A 17,326-nucleotide genomic window follows, 5' to 3' on the forward strand; every position below is an offset into this window, starting at 1 on the left:
CGAGGCTGGGGGGAGCAGGTGGAGCCATGGGGGTATGTTGTTTTTGGGATCACTATCATTTATGGCCTCCTGCTCAAATGCATGGCTTCCAGCTACAAGAAGGGCAAGAACACTTCAGAGTATTGATCAGGTTGAGTGTACAAACAATTCTGTCCAGGAATCAATATGTTTAATACTCAGAGTGTCTGAGCAATGGTGTCCTTTCTCCCTTCTGAGTGCTCTGGTATGACCTGAGTAGGCTTTCCTTATAGTCACAGAGATCTGCCTGATTCTGCCTCCCCATGATGTAATTCAAAGTTATGCATCACCATGCCTTCCTGAAATTACATTTTGACTTAGGAACATCCCCTGTTGAAAAGAGATTCCTACCTTTGAATACTGTGCTGTGCATCATTTTCCCATTTTCTGGGACAAGTGTTCTCTGGATTGAATAGGTTAAGGACTTTCCAGAATGAACCTAGGCAGATGCCTCAGCTGCAGGGAAGATCAGAAACTTTTCAGGAGTGTTCTGTAACAGACTGTCAAAGAGTCAGGATGCAGATTCCTAGTTCTGGTTAGGAAATCACAAGTTTCTGTTTCATCCCAGAGTCCATCAGGGCCAGTGTTCTCATGCACACATCTCAGGAAATGCTGCTCTAGGATTACTGAATGATTCTGTCTTGCATGTTGGTCATGTTCAAGGTGCCTCCTGGGCATGAGTCCTCAGCTATCTTCACAACCTTGTTTGAGTGTCTAGAACGCAAGGCTGCAATATGGCTATCAATAAAATGATGTGGTTGGTCAGTAATTCATCATGAATAATGAGTATCACTCTTGTGCTGATGACTTTGTTATTAATAAGTTGTTGCTTTTACAAAATGATGTCCCCAGACTGTAAAAGAAAGACCCTTTCTTTCTAATAGAACAGAAGAAAAACATTACTTAGCCAAATTCTTACAGGTGTTAAGGGCTGAGGAAAGTTCTATGCCCAACTACTCTGTGACTCTTATTCCTTGTGGGTAAAAACAACGACTTCAGTCAAAAGATCCATGTTGAGCGTCCAGCACAGTTGAGGTGGTGGGAGGCAGCAGTTTAACAGCTGACAATGGCAGGTCCCCAGCAGGATTGTGTCCTAACTGCCTTTCACTCCTAGGTCAGAGAAACTGACACATGAGCTGGAATAGGCCACAGCCCAGGATGAGAGCCTGCTTCAGAAGGAGCTGGTAAACCAGGAGCCACCTGCTGAGCCCAATCTCCGGGAAATTCTGGATTATTATGCACTGTCTCCCTATTATTTTATTTCCTGTGTGTGAATAGGCCTTGGTTGTGCCTAGCCATTTACCCTGGATGCCTGCTTCTGGGCCTTGACTCCCTTTCCTTATTGACAATACTGATTGAGAAACTGATTAGGCCAAAGGAAGGCAGACACCTTGAAAGATGGCATCATTCACCCTAGGATCAAGGCCTCCTCAGAAATAGAACCCCATCATAGCTCTGAACTTTCCATGAAGCAAAAACCACCTGACCTCCAGGTCATCCAGACCCAATCTGATCCTAGTGTCTGTTGGCTCAGTACTCCTGAAGAAAAGAAAGCATCAAAATAAGACTGAGATACAAAAAAAACCTGACAAGATAATAACTCATGACCCTGACATCCACCAGCAAATGGCCCCAATGGGGAATACAACACCATGGATGCAGGAGATGTTGAAATACAAAACTTACTATGTCAGTTTATGGTCAAGGACTTTCACAAGCTGACTGAGTCCTCAGCCCTCCATTTGTGGCAGGAAATCAACTTGGAAGACTTTTTTGATGTCATGCTGTTATCCACACAAACCACACCCAAAAGGATAGGATTCTCTCTCCAGTGCAGTGCTGAATCAGACTGACTCCATGACATGCAGAAGTACGGCTGAAGACAGTCCCCACAGATGTGAAAGTAGTCCCTCTTTCCATGTAGGAGTTATTAGATCTTCCATTACGAGGATCAATGGGGATTCTCAATTTCACATCTGGACTGAAGGGATCAGACCTGAAAAGGATCTGTAGAAAGTGTCAGAGTCACCTTTGACCTTTGTCGACACTCAATGATCCTTATGGAGTTGTGGGTCTTGAATAATCACACAGGCAAATGCTGACTGAAACAATTTCATAGTGGCCAACACATTGCAGGTTCATCCTGCTGCAGAACTTCTTCACAGATCAGGTGGCCAAGTCTGTGTATATTATGCCAGCAGAGAGCTGTAATTCACCAGAAAATGTCCCTTAGTGTCTCACAGAGTGCTCTATGAATAAGCCAAGGGCTTATCAGTGATAGGGCCTAGCAGTCATTTGGTTGAGAAAGCTCAGATAATGTTCTGATGCTCAAGAGCTGTGTCAGGTGTTTATGGATCACATGAACATCAGCTGAATGGCATGTGTATAGAATGTGCCATTCCAAAGACGAAATAGCACCCTATATCCAGTGCAGGGAGGTGGATTTCCAGCCCCAGCTTTAGGATGAGATCTTGCTGAGTATAAAGGAAACGTGTAAGGGAATCACCTGTGCATCATGTCATAGTAGACCAACTAGACAGTACAGCATCATGACGTGCAGGGAAAACGGCCTGAGTGTGCTGCCAGTGTTGTGCCTGCAGCTGATGAGATTCAGGCATGACCCCAGATGACCTACATATATCACAATCTTATCTATCATAAACCTGAGTTTTGGGACAATTCTTACTTTTTGAATATTGGATGAAGACAGATTCTCAGGACCTACAATTTATTCACCATGTGGCCTTGATTCCCAACAGAGAGAATCATAATGGATTACTGTGTTTATTTTAAGCCTAAAGATGAGTGGAAATGATATGATTTGTTGATGAGGACGTATGCAATCAAGCATGTTTCATTAAGTTAGGACCTGATGCTATATTTGAAGGTGTATGTTTCTAATTCATGGAACAGGAGTTAGTATAAAGCAAAATGTAGAGACTTGTGAATGGACAAAGCATTAAATGCAGGAGGATCAGCATGCAGTTCAGAGCTGAGAAAGTAACACTATATCCAGACATGCAGGATGCCTAAAAATAAAAAATAAAAAAGCTGTAGGGTTCGGGAACAACCACCAGGGTGACTCAGAAACTGTATGGTGCAAATGTATTACTGTACATTAGGAAGTTTAACTTTCAGAAGATTTATCTCTTTGGGATGGAAAAATTGCAGCTGAGGAAAAGCCTTGGCCCAGGTAGACATTATGGTGTGTTTGCACATGGAGGTGTTTGGGATTCCACTCTTGCTAAGGATGAACAGGAGAGGGCTTTGAAGAAACGCTGAAGCATAGCCAGAGCTACTGGGCATCCAGGAGGAGTCCGGGTGTATAAATCAGTGCTCATCCTGATGGACCATCAAGAATACTTTAGTGAAGATGACTCAAGTGAATTCAACAGTGTTTGAGCCAGAGCTTGTAGCATTTTTATCCTTGAACTTGCTGAAAACTCACTTATAAAGCCCCAAAGAGGCATAGCTATGCTCATCTTGAAAAGGCTGTTGCAATCATTGACTCCCTTGCTACCTACCATCTGTCCAACGCCAGTCACAGGCTCCAGGTCTGTGCTGCTCAGTCTGCAGTGAGAGAATTCTGCATAGCTTAATTTTGTTTTTGATTTTTGGTTTAGGTTCTGTATCTTAATTGTTTTCGTTATGGGTTTGTTATTTTGTTGTTATTTGTTCTTGTTACTGATTTTCAAAATTTGATAAGGCTAATGGTGTTGATAACCCATTTAATGCCCCCTTTAAAAATATATTCTTTATGTTTAAAATAAAAAGCTATTTCAAACTTTTCACATGTGGACGAGTTTGTTTTGTCGTGTGTGCTGTCATACTCCTGTAACCCTAGTTCTCACTCTTAGAGATGGATCTCTGCAATTTCCAGGCAGCCTGCGTTACATAATTTCCTTCTACAATTCCAGGGTGACACAGGGGATTGGTGTCTTGGGTATGGATTGCCACGTTTACTCCCTGAATACACACTTTATGGTGGACTCAGTATTCATACTATCTCCATGCTGTCATATATTTAACTATTCCTAAAATACGGTACTCTATAGACCCACTTTCATGAAATGATCATCAGGACTGAACTATTGAGAAATGCACCTTTACTGCTCTACAGACTCTCAGGAAATAAAACCATTCATTAAGAGAGTCTAAAATAAATCAGGAAACCCATCGTTATCTGCCTCTATTTATTTTTACAACACATCGTCATTAATAACCACACAACAGAGATAAGGACCTTCCAAGTCACTTTGGGAAATAGATTTTTGTAGATGCTGTTGGCCTTGACCATGCATTTGGTGTACTTTTTTTCTTTTTTGATTTATTTATTTTTACTTTATGTGAATGGGTGTTCTTCCTATTGTACATCTGTGCTAGACATGACTGCAGTTCCTGAAGAGGACAGAAGAGGGAAACAGATCCCATTATAACTGGTTGTTATACTCATGTGGGAGAGCACCAAATGCTCTTAACCTTTGAGCTCTCTCTCTAGCTCCTGCAATTGGCTTTTGATCTTGAAGCCCTATGTGTTGTATAGGTTGAACTGGATCACCTCCGATCAAAGAAAAAGTCTCTGGAGATGTGTAGGGATGGGTACATGTGGTAGGCATGCTAATTTTCTGAAGCAGCCTGGTGCCTATGCAGGGCTCTGGTGTCACCACTGATCTCCGTGGGTTCAAGATCATGCTCCAGTGTTACTTATAGTTGGGGTTGGAGAAGAAGACCAGCTATGACTTACTCAACTGTGGGTCCTCAGCAGAGTGTTTGGCTGGTTTGATAAATGATACCAGATTTGTAGATTAATGTGGCTTCTTTTATTAGCATTTGTGTAGGCAGATAGTAGTTTTCTGTCAACTCTTCAAAGGCTAAACTGTCCTTAGAGCCGAGTATGGACTATGCCCCTCTTTAGTCTCCCAGATAGCTAAACATTCCAGGTGTATTTGACACATCTGACAAAATGCAGAGTTGAGATGACCCTACTTGGGCCTGGGTTCCTGGTAAGGAATCCTTGATAGCAAGAAAAATCTCCAGCTAAGCTGTGTTGTTAGGAAGCTCCAGAGTAGGCACAGGACATGTAGCCTGCAGCAGAAGATACTTGCTTCTGGTGGAGAGCATGCCCATGCAAGCTTGGGACAAGAGAGGGACAGTTGAAGTTGCCCTTGACCATGGCAGATCTCAGAGTATATTGAGGAAGGATTTCTTTCAGGTGACTGTTTTATAATTATAGCTCCCTGGAGCGGATCTGACTTTTGATTCTGGTTGTAAATCAGAGAATTCAAGTGTGGAGGAAATAATCCTGTGGGTCCATGAACAGGTGCTAACAAACTGGTACTTTTACAATCTCAGCAGTCAGAAAAGCCTAGTGGATGCTTTGGTCACTGTCTGTCATAGAACACCTCTTTCTGAGCTAACTCTGAGTAGAAAGTGTCCTCTATAGACACACTTGAAATAATGTATGACATGGTTTAGGCCACATTACCAAGCTGCTACTATATTGAGTGTGTCTCCTTGTCCATCTTCTCAGTATCTGGAAGCAGCCTGGGACCAGCTATGCCTTGCTCAACTGTGGGTCCTCAGCAGAGTGTTTGACTGGTTTGATAAATGATACCAGATTTGTAGATTAACGTGGCTTCTTCTATTACGATTTGTGTAGACAGATAGTAGTTTTCTGTCAACTCTTCGAAGGCTAAAGTGTCCTTAGTGCCCAGTATGGACTATGCCCCTCTTTGGTCTCCCAGATAGCTAAACATCCCAGGTGGATTTTTTGTTTGCTTTACTGTTCTTTCTTCCAAGACATGGTTTCTCCGTGTAACAGTCTTGGCTATCCTGGATGTACCTCCCTTTGTAGACCAAGCTGGCCTCAAATTCAGAGATCCACCTGCCTCTGCCTTCCAAATGCTGAGAGTAAAGGCCTGTGCCACCACTGCCCAGCTACTTTCCCAGTCCTGAGTGCATTCTGTCAGCCATTCCAGGGACCAGTCTTGGAGTGGACAAATTGAGAGCCGACTCTCTTCTCTCTGCCCTGTAATTGTGAAAGATAAAAGGAGTTCCAGACCTGGGATGTAACTCAGTAGTCTAGCAGTTATTTAGCATGCACATGATCCTAGGTTAATCCTAGCTCTAGTGGCTAAAGGAAAAGAAAAGTTAAGAACACAATGACATCCAGAGTGTAGCTTACAACCAAAGGGAGGCTCCACAGAGGCTTTAAGTCCTCCAGACCCCGTCATCCAACCTCCTACCTCCAACTGAGAAGTCTTTGCAACCTGAAGGCCTCTCTGCCGATGCAGCAAATTAAATCCAAATTAAACCGAATGGGACTGAATTGGAAAAGCTTTAGTTTAATTGGTGATGCCTTCTTGGGTGATTTTTAAGCCCCTGAGAGAAGAGACTGTGAAGAGACACCAGAAGAACCATGGGTCTATTTTCTGGGATGCAGCTTATATACCCTGTGGGAGTGGTCTTGAGCCTCTCTGGGGGAGAAGCTGTGTTTGATGGGCTCTGAAGGGGCAGGTTTGGGGAGGAGCTGTGCTTGGCAGGCTTTGAAGGGTCAGGTTTGAGCAAACAGACAGGAGAGAGGAGTTAAGGTGGTTCTTCCATCAGAACATTCCAGATTCTTTGGGTATAGGGATACCAGGGTGCCAAGGGTTGAGGTGGAGCTCCCACCCACACACCATCCTCCACAGCATCCTCTACATTCTACATTTTTTGAAGAGAGAATTTCACTACGGCAATCATTTTATGGGCAGTGGATAGAATCTACACTTACTAATAAACACAGAGATCTACTCAGAGAACATAAATATTGATGCACACCTTATCAAATTCCATGATTGAGGTGATTAGCTGGTGAGGTGGCTAAGGAGGTAAAGGTACTTGCTGTCAAGCCTACACACCTGAGTTTCTTGCCTGGGACCCACGTGGTAGAGAGAACAAACCTTACAAAAACTGTCATCTGAGCTTCATGTGTGTGTTATTATGCATCCTCACACTTAGCACAGCTTTTCAAAATCACTCAAAAGACCATGGTGAAATCATTTGTCAAGGAGGATGCAGATCCCTGTCAGTAATGGCTCCTGGTCAGATGCTGCAAATACTGAAATGCTGGGCTACTTTAAATTCACACCAAAATCTGTCACTGTGGCTGTTTACAGAAGAGCCAGAGCTCCATGTCTTACATGCTGTAATTCCCAAGGTGAGGAAAAGCATCTCCTCACAGAAGAGAGACAGCAAGAAGTAGGGCCTGAGCTAGGGTGTCACTATTGAGAGCAAGGACTGCTCCCATCCAGGCCATAGTGTGAAATGATTGTCCTGGGTTTTGTTCCAGCTCTCAGAAAGAATAGACAAGGGACCTCAGAAGAGAGAGGTAGAGGAGGTACACAGGCAATGGGGGTGTTTGGGCTTCTGGTGGTGATTGATGAGGAAAGGCCTTCCATGAAGGAGCTCATAAGGACTCAAACCTGTAGGAGAGGGTGGGGTGCCCCAGAGGGAGGTAAGGGCAATGGGAAGAAGCTAGGGGCAAGATAACCTGATCAATGGAAAGCTTGGTGTACTGTTGATTGATGAGTCCATTGGCCTTCTCAACCTTTCCTGAGGATAAAGGTGTCAACCATAGTTATGAGGTGTGGACATGTGAGTGAATTCCCCATGCCAATCCTTGCCTGGTTGGTGTCATCGAAGCTGGTGCAGAGGTTGACATCTCTGGAGGGCCCCTGGGAATGGACCTGTGAAATACTCAGGAGTGTGTGGCGGCCAAGGCGAGTATGGCCCCCAAAAGGCTGACAATATTGTGACCAAGCATAGGTGCAAGACAAGCAAGTGTGACCAGAAAAACAGTGTGAGAAGAATCGCCCTGCAAGGATACAGGGACGTGTCAGGGTCATAAGTAGGAAGGAAGGGATCCCATCCACCCCCATGACAGAAATTGGTGAGGGAACTGTAGAACCTGATTGAGATGCCAAAACAGAATAGGTAGCTCCTGTGTCCAAAAGAGAGTCAATGGACTTACCTGTTACCTGCAGGGTCACCCTAGGCTTGGAGAGGGTAATGGGAGTCAGCAGGTCTAGGCAGGGTCAGGTCTCCAGCAAGCTTAGGAGTTCTCAGTTGCCAGTGTTGGTGAGGCTGCACCTCCATGGCATGCCATAGAGGATGAGCTTGCATGGGGGCATTCTGATTTCCAGTGCCCAGGCTGTCTGCAGATTGGGCATGGCCTCCTGGACGGCAGTGTGGTCAAGGCAATACTGTGACCAGTGTCCCTGCTTGCCAAATTTGAAGCAAGTTTTGTCAGAGTTGACTGTGGGCTGAACTCCAGTGGGATGGAGCCTCATGGCCAACTTCTCTTGTACCCCTTGTGGGAGGTCCCTGGTGGCCTCAGAGCAGCTGCTAAGGCTTGGGCTTGGAGCATATTCTGTTGGAGCCTTGTCTGTTGGGTTGACTCGGCTGTCGTTCTTGAGCATTAAAACTTTAGAAGCCATTTTCACCAATTCTTGTAGGAGAGTTTGGGGATCCTCCTCAGCCCTTTTAACTTTTTTCTAACATCTGGCACTGACTGAAAAATGAAATGGGTGGGTAGGCAGGAGTTGGGTGAGATGGAGTATAAGAAGAATCTGGGGATGACTTGGAGGCCTTGGGTCAGTGTGTAGGTTGAGGCATTGGGAGATGGGGGGAGCAATGGAAGGAAGGTAAGGAGGAAGAATTGGGTCTTAGATTCATGGCCCCAGAGAAAGGTAGGAATGCAAACCCCCCCCAAAAAAAGTGGATGTAGGCCAGTTCTGTCCAATTATATCAGATAGCCAAAATTTGAATAGATTTTGTGAAAGACCTCCAGGCACATTTTGGGATCAAGCTTTGAATGGCAAGCACCATTTCTGAAGTCTATGCTGGGGACCTGAAGCCTAGCACAATGTGTCCATTGTGGTAAGTCTTGGGTCAAAAACAGGGTGTGTGGGAAATTCCCTTCAACAGAATATCTTCTGGAGAAGGAGTCCCATGGAACAAAGGCAGCCCCTTGCTTTGGAACAGGTCAGGGGGCCTGGCGTGGACAAGTCCTTGACAGGACATCTTGAAAAAATGAAGACGCCCTAGGGCTAGGCAATGATTTAGAATGGAAAATTACCAATCTGGGAGTGATCTCAGTCTGTCAAAGAGCAGGTGTAGGGGACAGGATAGTTTTCGTACCACATTATCCTGGGCCAGTGGGAAAGAAATCCCCCACCCCCTCGGTGGAACCTCCAGATTGTCTTTGTGCACACTGATAGGCCTCTCCACTGACACAGCAATCCAAATTAGGAAAAGCCCAGTTTTAATGGATAAAGCATTCCTGGATGATTTCCTGGGTCCTTAGAGAGGAGACAGGGAAGAGAGACCAGAAGAACCACAGGCCTGTTTTCTGGGATACAGCTTATATACCCCATGGGAGTGGTCTTGAGCCTCTCTGGGGAAGAAGCTATGTTTGGTGGACTCTGAAGGAGCCGGTTTGGGGGAAAAGATGGGGGAGGGGAGTTGAGGTGGATCTTCCATCAGAACATTCCAGACTCTTTGGGTATAGTGATGCCAGGGTGCCAGGGGTTGAGGTAGAGCTCCCACCTACACACCATCCTCCACAGCTTCCTCCACGGTCTACATTTGTTGAAGAGGGACTTTCACTAAGACAATCATTCATTCTTTGGGCACACCTTATAAAATTACTTGATTGAGGTGATTAGCTGGTGAGATCGCTCAGCAGGTAAAGGTACTTGCTGCCAAGACTACACACCTGAGTTTCTTGTCTGGGACCCACATGATAGAGAGAACAACCCTTCCCAAAATTGTTGTCTGAGCTTCATTTGTGTGTTCTTATGCATCCTCACACTCACCATAGCTTTAAAAATCATTCAAAAGACCATGGTGAAAACAATTATCAATGAGGATGCAGACCCCTGTCAGTAATGGCTCCATGGGGACATTTTCTGCTCCAATCTCCATGGCCACTCTCCAACCATGGTGACACTTAAGTAATTATTTAGAGACCCCTAAATAAATTACCCATAGTGGTATATGCTAGAAGCATTTTTGTGTTGGGGTTAGGCATGGGCCCTAGACTTGCAGGCAGGAATGGGGGAGGAAGTGAGGAAGCATCATTACTTATTGTCCTGGATCTGGCTCTACGAAGCACCCTGTCTGGCAAAATTATAATGTAGCCTTGTTAAAAAGTTCAAGGACAATAGGCTTTGGCTTGTGTAGTCCTTAAAAAGAGGGATTCTTCAGCAAAGTGGCCCCCTGAGCCAGGCTCCAGGTCAGATGAGGGACAATGTCATAGGGAGCAGGGATTCCAGGCAGGTCTTCTGGGCTCCAGGACCCTCACTCCTTCATGCTAAATTCAGGGAACATTGGAGCTTGAATTCATTTCCTTCCACATATTTAGTGTGTTTTAATTAGGTGCTAAGAATGGAAACAGGCCCTTCGCTGTGCTCTATCACAGAGCCATATCTCCAACATAAATGATGTGACATTTCTTTGGCTGTCTTTTTTGAAAATTTCTTTTCTCTTTTTTTATTTTTACAAATTATATTTTGTATATGCGAACATGTAGAGGTCTAAAGACTACTTTGTTTGGTCTCATTTTTCATTTTCCTCCACGTTTATGAAAATTCTGGGCATTGAACTTACATCTCCAGGTTTGTACAACTAGTCTTTACTTGCTGAGCCTTTTCATAAGCCCCTGACTTGCATATGTATATTATTTTAACTTTTTGTTTTTTTCCCTTTTTAAATATTGATTTCATTTTTTATGTATATGAGTGTTTTCTTGCAGGTATGTTTGAGCACCACATGTGTTCCTGGTGCCTGAAAAGGCTGGAAGAGTGTGTTTGAACCTCTGTATGGTTGCTGGGAATTGAACCCTCATTCTCTACAATGAGCAGGTGCTCTTAACTGCTGACCCAACTCTCCAACCCAATTTTTCTTTCTTCGTTTGTTTGTTTTTGGAGATAGTGTCTTACTATGAGGCTCTGGCTGTCCTGGACTCATGTGGTAAACCAAGCCGTCCTCAAACTCATAGACAGCTACCTGCCTCTACCTTCTGAGTGCTGGGATCAAAGCCAAGGGCCACCATGTCCTACTTCTGGCTTGCATGTTTAAAGTGCTTTGTTGCTGGAGTAATCTCCAGTCCCACCCTGGCCTGCAGCCACTCAGATCCAAATAAACACAGAGATGCTTATATTATTTACCTGTTTGGGCTAATGGCCAGGCTTCTTTCTATCCAGTTCTTATATCATAAATTAACCAATTTCTACTGATCTGTAAGTTGCCATGTTGCTAGTGGCTTACAGGTACTTTCACATCATGCTTCCTGTCTCTGGCTGGCAGCTCCTGACTCAGCCTTCCTCTTCCCAGAATTCTCTTCTCTGCTTATCCTGCCTATACTGTACTTCCTACCTGGCTACTGGCCAATCAGCATTTTATTTATCAATCAATCAGAGCAACACATTCACAACATCTCCAGCAGTGCTTACTGTACAGCAGGCCCTGTAGCCGCATTGAAAATGAGCACTATTCAACAAATCAAACCTCACATTGCTTACATCTCCCCAGGGAGACAGACAGAGAGCAAAATGAAACACACCCAGCTTAGATGGAGGCTCTTGTGTCAGAAGGTCTAAAGATGGTTAGATCAACTGCATTCCACAAAGGCACCAGTTCTGTGAGGCCTTGGCATTGTTATAGTCATGGTTGTGGGGCTCAAGACAATTCCTGAAAGAGGGATGAGTAAGAATATACCAAGACTTTATACAGAACAGTGGTGCCTAGTATGTGTTTTCCTAAAGCTTATACACAGACTTCTAGCTCTGGATGACTCCCAGGGCATGCAGAGTGGTGACTAGAACTTGAGACTTGACCATTCAGGTCTAGATCCATTTCTGCTGGGTGACTGGATTGAGTGTCAAACTTGAAAATTCATAAGTCTACCAGGTAATATTTAAAAGATGTCTGAATGAGTTGTGAGACAGTGCAGGCTAGATGGGGGATTTTGTTGTTGCTCTTTTTAAACTGTGTTGTGTGTGTGTGTGTGTGTGTGTGTGTGTGTGTGTGCGTGTGTGTGTGTGTGTGCACATGTGTGCACATGTGTGCATTTGTGTTTGTGTGAGTGTGAGCATGGGTATTGTGGTCAGTGATTGGTCTTAGGTCCTGGTGCTTGCCTTCCTCTTAGAGACAGGGTCTCTTTGGATTGTATTTTTTTCTCTGTATAGAGAGAGTTGTGTGCATGCCATTGCTTGCATGTGAAGATCAGAGGGAAAATCTGGGGAGTATATCCTCTCCTTCCAACTTTACATGAGTTCCCAGGAACAAACTTAGGTCATAAGGCTTCATGGTGAGTTCTTTTTCAGCTGATCCATCCAAGTTGCTCCTCTTTATTGTGTTTGCCACTGTGTGTGCCTGGAAAACCAGCCCTGTGTTACTTTCTTTTTCTCCACTTTTTTTTATTAAGAAAAGGTTTTTTCATTTTACACATCAATCAGAGATCCACCTCTTCCCTCCCACCACCACACCAGTCCTCCCCCCGACCCACCCCCAGCAGACCACCCCATCACTCTCCACAAGATGCAAGGCCTTCCAAGGGGAGGCACATCCAGTAGAGGCAAGTCCAAATCCTTCCCCCTGCCTCAAGGCTGCATGAGGTGTCCCATGATAGGTAGTGGGCTCCAAAAAGCTCCTTCATACACCAGGGATGGATTCTGATTCTACCTCCAACTCTCCCCCCTTCAAGCCAATCAAGCTACACAGTTAGTTTTCTAGGCGTGCAGAGGGCCTAGTCTAGTCCCATGCAGGCTTCACTGCCTTTGATCCAAATTTCATAAGTTCGCACTAGTTTGGTTTGGTCATCTCTGCAGATTTCCCCATCATGATCCTGATGCACTTGCTCATAGAATGCCTCCTGTCTCTCTTTGCCTGGACTCCTGGAGCTCTGCCTGGTGTTTGGCTGTGGATCTCTGCATCTGCCTCCATCGGTCATTGGAGAAAAGCTCTGTGAAGACAGGGTATTCACCGATCTGGTCACTGGGGCAAGCCAGTCCAGTTCACCCTCTCCACTATTTCTAGTAGTCTAAGCTGTGGTCATCCTTGGGGATTCCTGGCAACTTCCACAGCACCGGGTTTCAATCTATCCCCATGTTATTTCTCTCTATAATGGTATCTCTTTCATTGCTTTCCCTCTCGCTCCCTGTTCCAGCTCAACCATCCCATTCCCTTATGTTCTCATCACTCATGCCTTACCCTATTGCCTATCCATCACCCCCATTTCACTCATGGAGATCTCATCTATTTCCCCTTCCCATGGCAATCCATGCATCCCTCTTTGGGTCTTCCTTGTTAGCTAGCTTCTCTGGAGTTGTGGGTTGTTGTCGGGTTATCCTTTGCTTTACTTCTAGTAACCACTTATGAGTGGGTCCATACCACCTTTGTTCTTCTGAGTCTGGGTTACTATACTCAGGATGATATTTTCTATTGGTTCTTTTGTCTCTGTCTGCCAGCTCACTATAGGAACAGTAGGATTAGATAAAATAACTTCCACACTGAGCTTTACATGAGTTCTGGAATTCAAATGTGGTATTCATTCTTCTGTGGAAAGTACTTTACTCAGTGAGCCATTTTTCCCAGCTTGGCTTATTTCTTCCTTCTCTTCCTCCTCCTTCTCCTCTTCTTCCTCCTCTTCCTCCTCCTCTTTCTCCTCTTCCTCCTCTTGCTCCTTCTCTTCTTCTACAGTTTTTCAAGACACAGTTTCTCTCTATTGCCCTGGCTGTGCTGGAAATTGCTCTATAGATCAGGCTGGCCTCGAATTCACAGAGATCTTCCTACCTCTGCCTACTGAGTACTGGTTCCAAGGAGTGGACCATCACTGCCCAGCTTTATTTTTGGTTTAGAGATTTATTTGTTTTTATGTGTATTGGCATTTTGCCTGCATGTATATGTGCGAGGGTGCCAGATATCTGGAAACTGGAGTTTTGGGTGCTGTGGATTGAACCTGGGCTCTCTGGAAAAACAGTCAGTTACTTAACTGCTGAGCTATCTCTCCAGCCCCTGGCTTATTTCTAATATTAACCCCAGCTGATGATATACAGCTCAGATTTAACTTTATTAATCATGCCTAATGTGTGAGCTGAATGAGTCAGCCAGGTCTATTTGACATGGGACAACCTGAATGGCATGAGAATATGGTTTTTCAAGATTTATTTTTATTTATGTTTTTGGGGGGTGTCTGTTCGTGTGGATTTTACATACGTGAGGCTATTCCAGGCTAAAAGACTCTGTCAGACCTTCTGCTGCTGGAATTGGAGGCACTTGTAAGCCACCCAACACATGTCCTGGGACCCAAACAAGGATCTTCTTGAAGAGCAGCAAATGCTCTTAGCTACTCTGCCAGCTTGGAATATGATTCTTGTAGCCCTGAACTTCCTACATCTACAAGGCTCCTTTTAGGAAGAGAGGCTGAGAAGCCTAGGCCTTGAGCTTTCAAAGAAGGGTGATTATAGAGGTTGTCCACACCAGAGTCTCTGGCTGTTAGGACTGAGATTTATTGACCTCTCACTAGAGCAATGGTTCTCAACCTTCCTAATGCTGCAACCCTTTAATACAGTTCCTTCTGTCCTGGTGACCCTCTCAACAATAAAATTGTTTCTTGCTACTTCATAAGTATAATTTTGCTACTGTTATAAATTGTATGTAACAATCTGTGTTTTCCTGTTGTTGTAGGCAACCCCTCAAAAGGGTCATTTAACCCCACAGGAGTCATGCCCCACAAGTTGAGAACTACTGCACTGGACCTTGGCATTGGGGTCAGGATGACTGACACAGAAAATGACTTTTCCTTGGTTATGATAAAACATAAGTTAGATATGAAACTTTAGACTCATAAATATAGGATAGATAGAATATTTTTTTATTTTGCCAAATACAAATAGACTAGATAATGTAACTGTAATTCTTGCTAGATAACTGTTTTGTTTTATGTAATTTTAAGAGGTTAAAGTTAAAAACCTTCTTTTTGTTTAGACAGAAAAGGGGAAATGTCTTTCTGTATGCTCTGATTGGTTGATAAATAACCTTTTGGCCTATGGCAAGGCAGCTTAGAGGTGCACAGGAAATTCAAAGAGAGAGACAGGAAGCAGGCTGGGAGAGACGCCAGTGAGCTGCCCAAGGAGCAACATGTATTGGCATGCAGGAAAAGCCATGGAACATGTGGTGATACACAGATTAATAGTTAAAGGCTAATTTAAGATATAAGAGCTATCTAGCAGAAGACTTGAGCCATGGCCATGCAGTTATAATTAATATAAGCCTCTGTGTGTTTACTTGAGGGACACGAGTGGGAGAGATTTGGTGAGTGGCAGGTGGAACACAGGAAATCTTCCTACTACAAATAAAAAAAAACACCAAGAACTATGCAGAATGCTGACATCCACCAACAAGTGGTCTCAGTGAGGGGCACAGCAACACGGAGGGAGGATCTGTTTCTGCTCACAGTTACTCTGAAAAGTTTTTACTGTGAAATTCTATGAGCTGACTGAGTCCTCGGCACTTTGTATGTGGAGGGGGACATGCGATGGGAGACTATGTTGATTTCATCCTGCTATCCAGACATCCCAAACAAGAAGCATCATCTTCTCACTCCAGTCCAGTGCTGAAGCTACTGCATGTCATGCACATGTGATGCTGAAGTTAATGCTCTACAGAGATGACAACAATCCCTTGCTAGTCATCTTAGTCATTTCTTTTGTCCATTAGGAAATCAACTGCAGATTTTCCTGTGTCACAGCCTTGACTGAAGTGAACTGTCCCGAGAAAGGATTCTGATGTGGTATCACCAGGAGCTTTTATGTCTTTGGATAGCAGCAGCTCCTCATGTCCTTTTTTGGTCTTGAATAGGCAAGGAACATAGACACATGTTGCCTAACAGAATCATCTAGTGGCCAACATAGCATAGGATCAACCTTGGCAAGTACTTAACCTACAAAGCCCCCAAATGTCATGGCTACATTTGTCTTGAAAAGGGTATTACAATCTGTGGCTTCATTCCTACTCTATGCCCTAAGTCAGTCACAGAGTGTAGGACAGTGCCACTAAATCATCATGAAGAGAACTCTGCTTCATGTAAATTTTTTTGTTTGTCTTTGGGTTTTCTTGCATTGAGTTTTTGGTTTTCTTTGTTTTGATTTGATGTCTTTATTTTTTGGTTCTTTCTTTTGTTTTTTCCTTGATTTGATATTTTGCTAAGGCTATACACTATAGATACTGAATGCCCCTTTAAGCCACCATTGAGTCTAATGACTGTATTTTCATAAATAAAATGCAACTTTCAACTGTTCATTCTTAATCTAGGTTTTTGGCTCAAGTGTGGTGTCACACTCCTTTAACCCTAGGACTCAGCAGGGAGAGATGGAGCTCTGAAAATTCCAGGTAGTTTTGGATACTTTTTTTTAAAGGTTTCTGCAGCTGGGGGTTTATTGTTTTTTTTTTAAATTTTAATTTACAATACTATTCAGTTCTACATAACAGCCACAGATTCCCTTGTTCTCCCCCTTCTTGCCACCCTCCCATTCCCCCCAACCCAAGCCCCATTCCCATCACCTCCAGATCAAGGCCACCCCCAGAACTGAGATCGATCTGATAGACTCAGTCCAGACAGGTCCAGTCCCCTCCTCCCAGATTGAGCCAAGCATCCCTGTATAAGTCCCAGGTTTCAAACAGCTATCTCATGCAGTGAGCCCAGCACCTGGTACCACTGCCTAGATGCCTCCCAAACAGATCAAGACAATCAACTGGCTCACCTATTCAGAGGGCCTGATCCAGTTGGGGGCCCCTCAGCCTTTGGTTCATAGTTCATGTGTTTCCATTCATTTGGCTATTTGTCCCTGTGCTTTATCCAACCTTGGTTTCAACAATTCTCACTCATATAAACCCTCCTCTTTCTCGCTAATTAGACTCCCAGCACTCCATCTGGGGCCTAGCCGTGGATGTCTGCATCCAGATTCCTCAGTCCTTGGATGGGGTTTATGGCACAGCTATTAGGGTGTTTGCCCATCCCATCACCAGAGTAGATCAGTCCTGGCTGTCTCTCGGCCATTGCCAGCAGTCTTTTGTGGGGGGTATCTTTGTGGATTTCTGTGGGCCTCTTTAGCACTTTGTTTCTTCCTTTTCTCATGTTCTCCTATTCCTTGTTCTCCCTCTCTGTTCTTGATCCAGGTGGGATCTCCCGCTCTCTTTCCCTCGACCCTCGCCCTTCATTGCTCCCACTCATGTCCAGGCTGTTCATGTAGATCTCATCCATTTC

The 17,326-nt window shown here is 44.4% G+C and overlaps 1 protein-coding gene and 1 long non-coding RNA gene across 4 annotated transcripts in view; one reads left to right on the top strand and one right to left on the bottom strand.

Moving 5' to 3' along the window:
• Positions 1-3,807, top strand: part of LOC143267301 (disks large homolog 5-like) — a 143,535-nt gene extending 139,728 nt beyond the window's left edge. For all 3 annotated transcript variants that reach the window (XR_013042288.1, XM_076544608.1, XM_076544609.1), the window contains exon 6: positions 1,133-3,807. The gene's annotated coding sequence lies outside the window, so the exon portion shown is untranslated. The remainder of the gene's footprint in view (positions 1-1,132) is intronic.
• The window catches only part of LOC143267306 (uncharacterized), a 230,488-nt gene that overhangs the window by 95,524 nt on the left and 117,638 nt on the right, over positions 1-17,326 (bottom strand). The gene's annotated exons all lie outside the window — the stretch shown is intronic.

This window comes from Peromyscus maniculatus, chromosome 9 (assembly GCF_049852395.1).
Source record: "Peromyscus maniculatus bairdii isolate BWxNUB_F1_BW_parent chromosome 9, HU_Pman_BW_mat_3.1, whole genome shotgun sequence".
NCBI classification, from domain to species: Eukaryota; Metazoa; Chordata; class Mammalia; order Rodentia; family Cricetidae; genus Peromyscus; species Peromyscus maniculatus.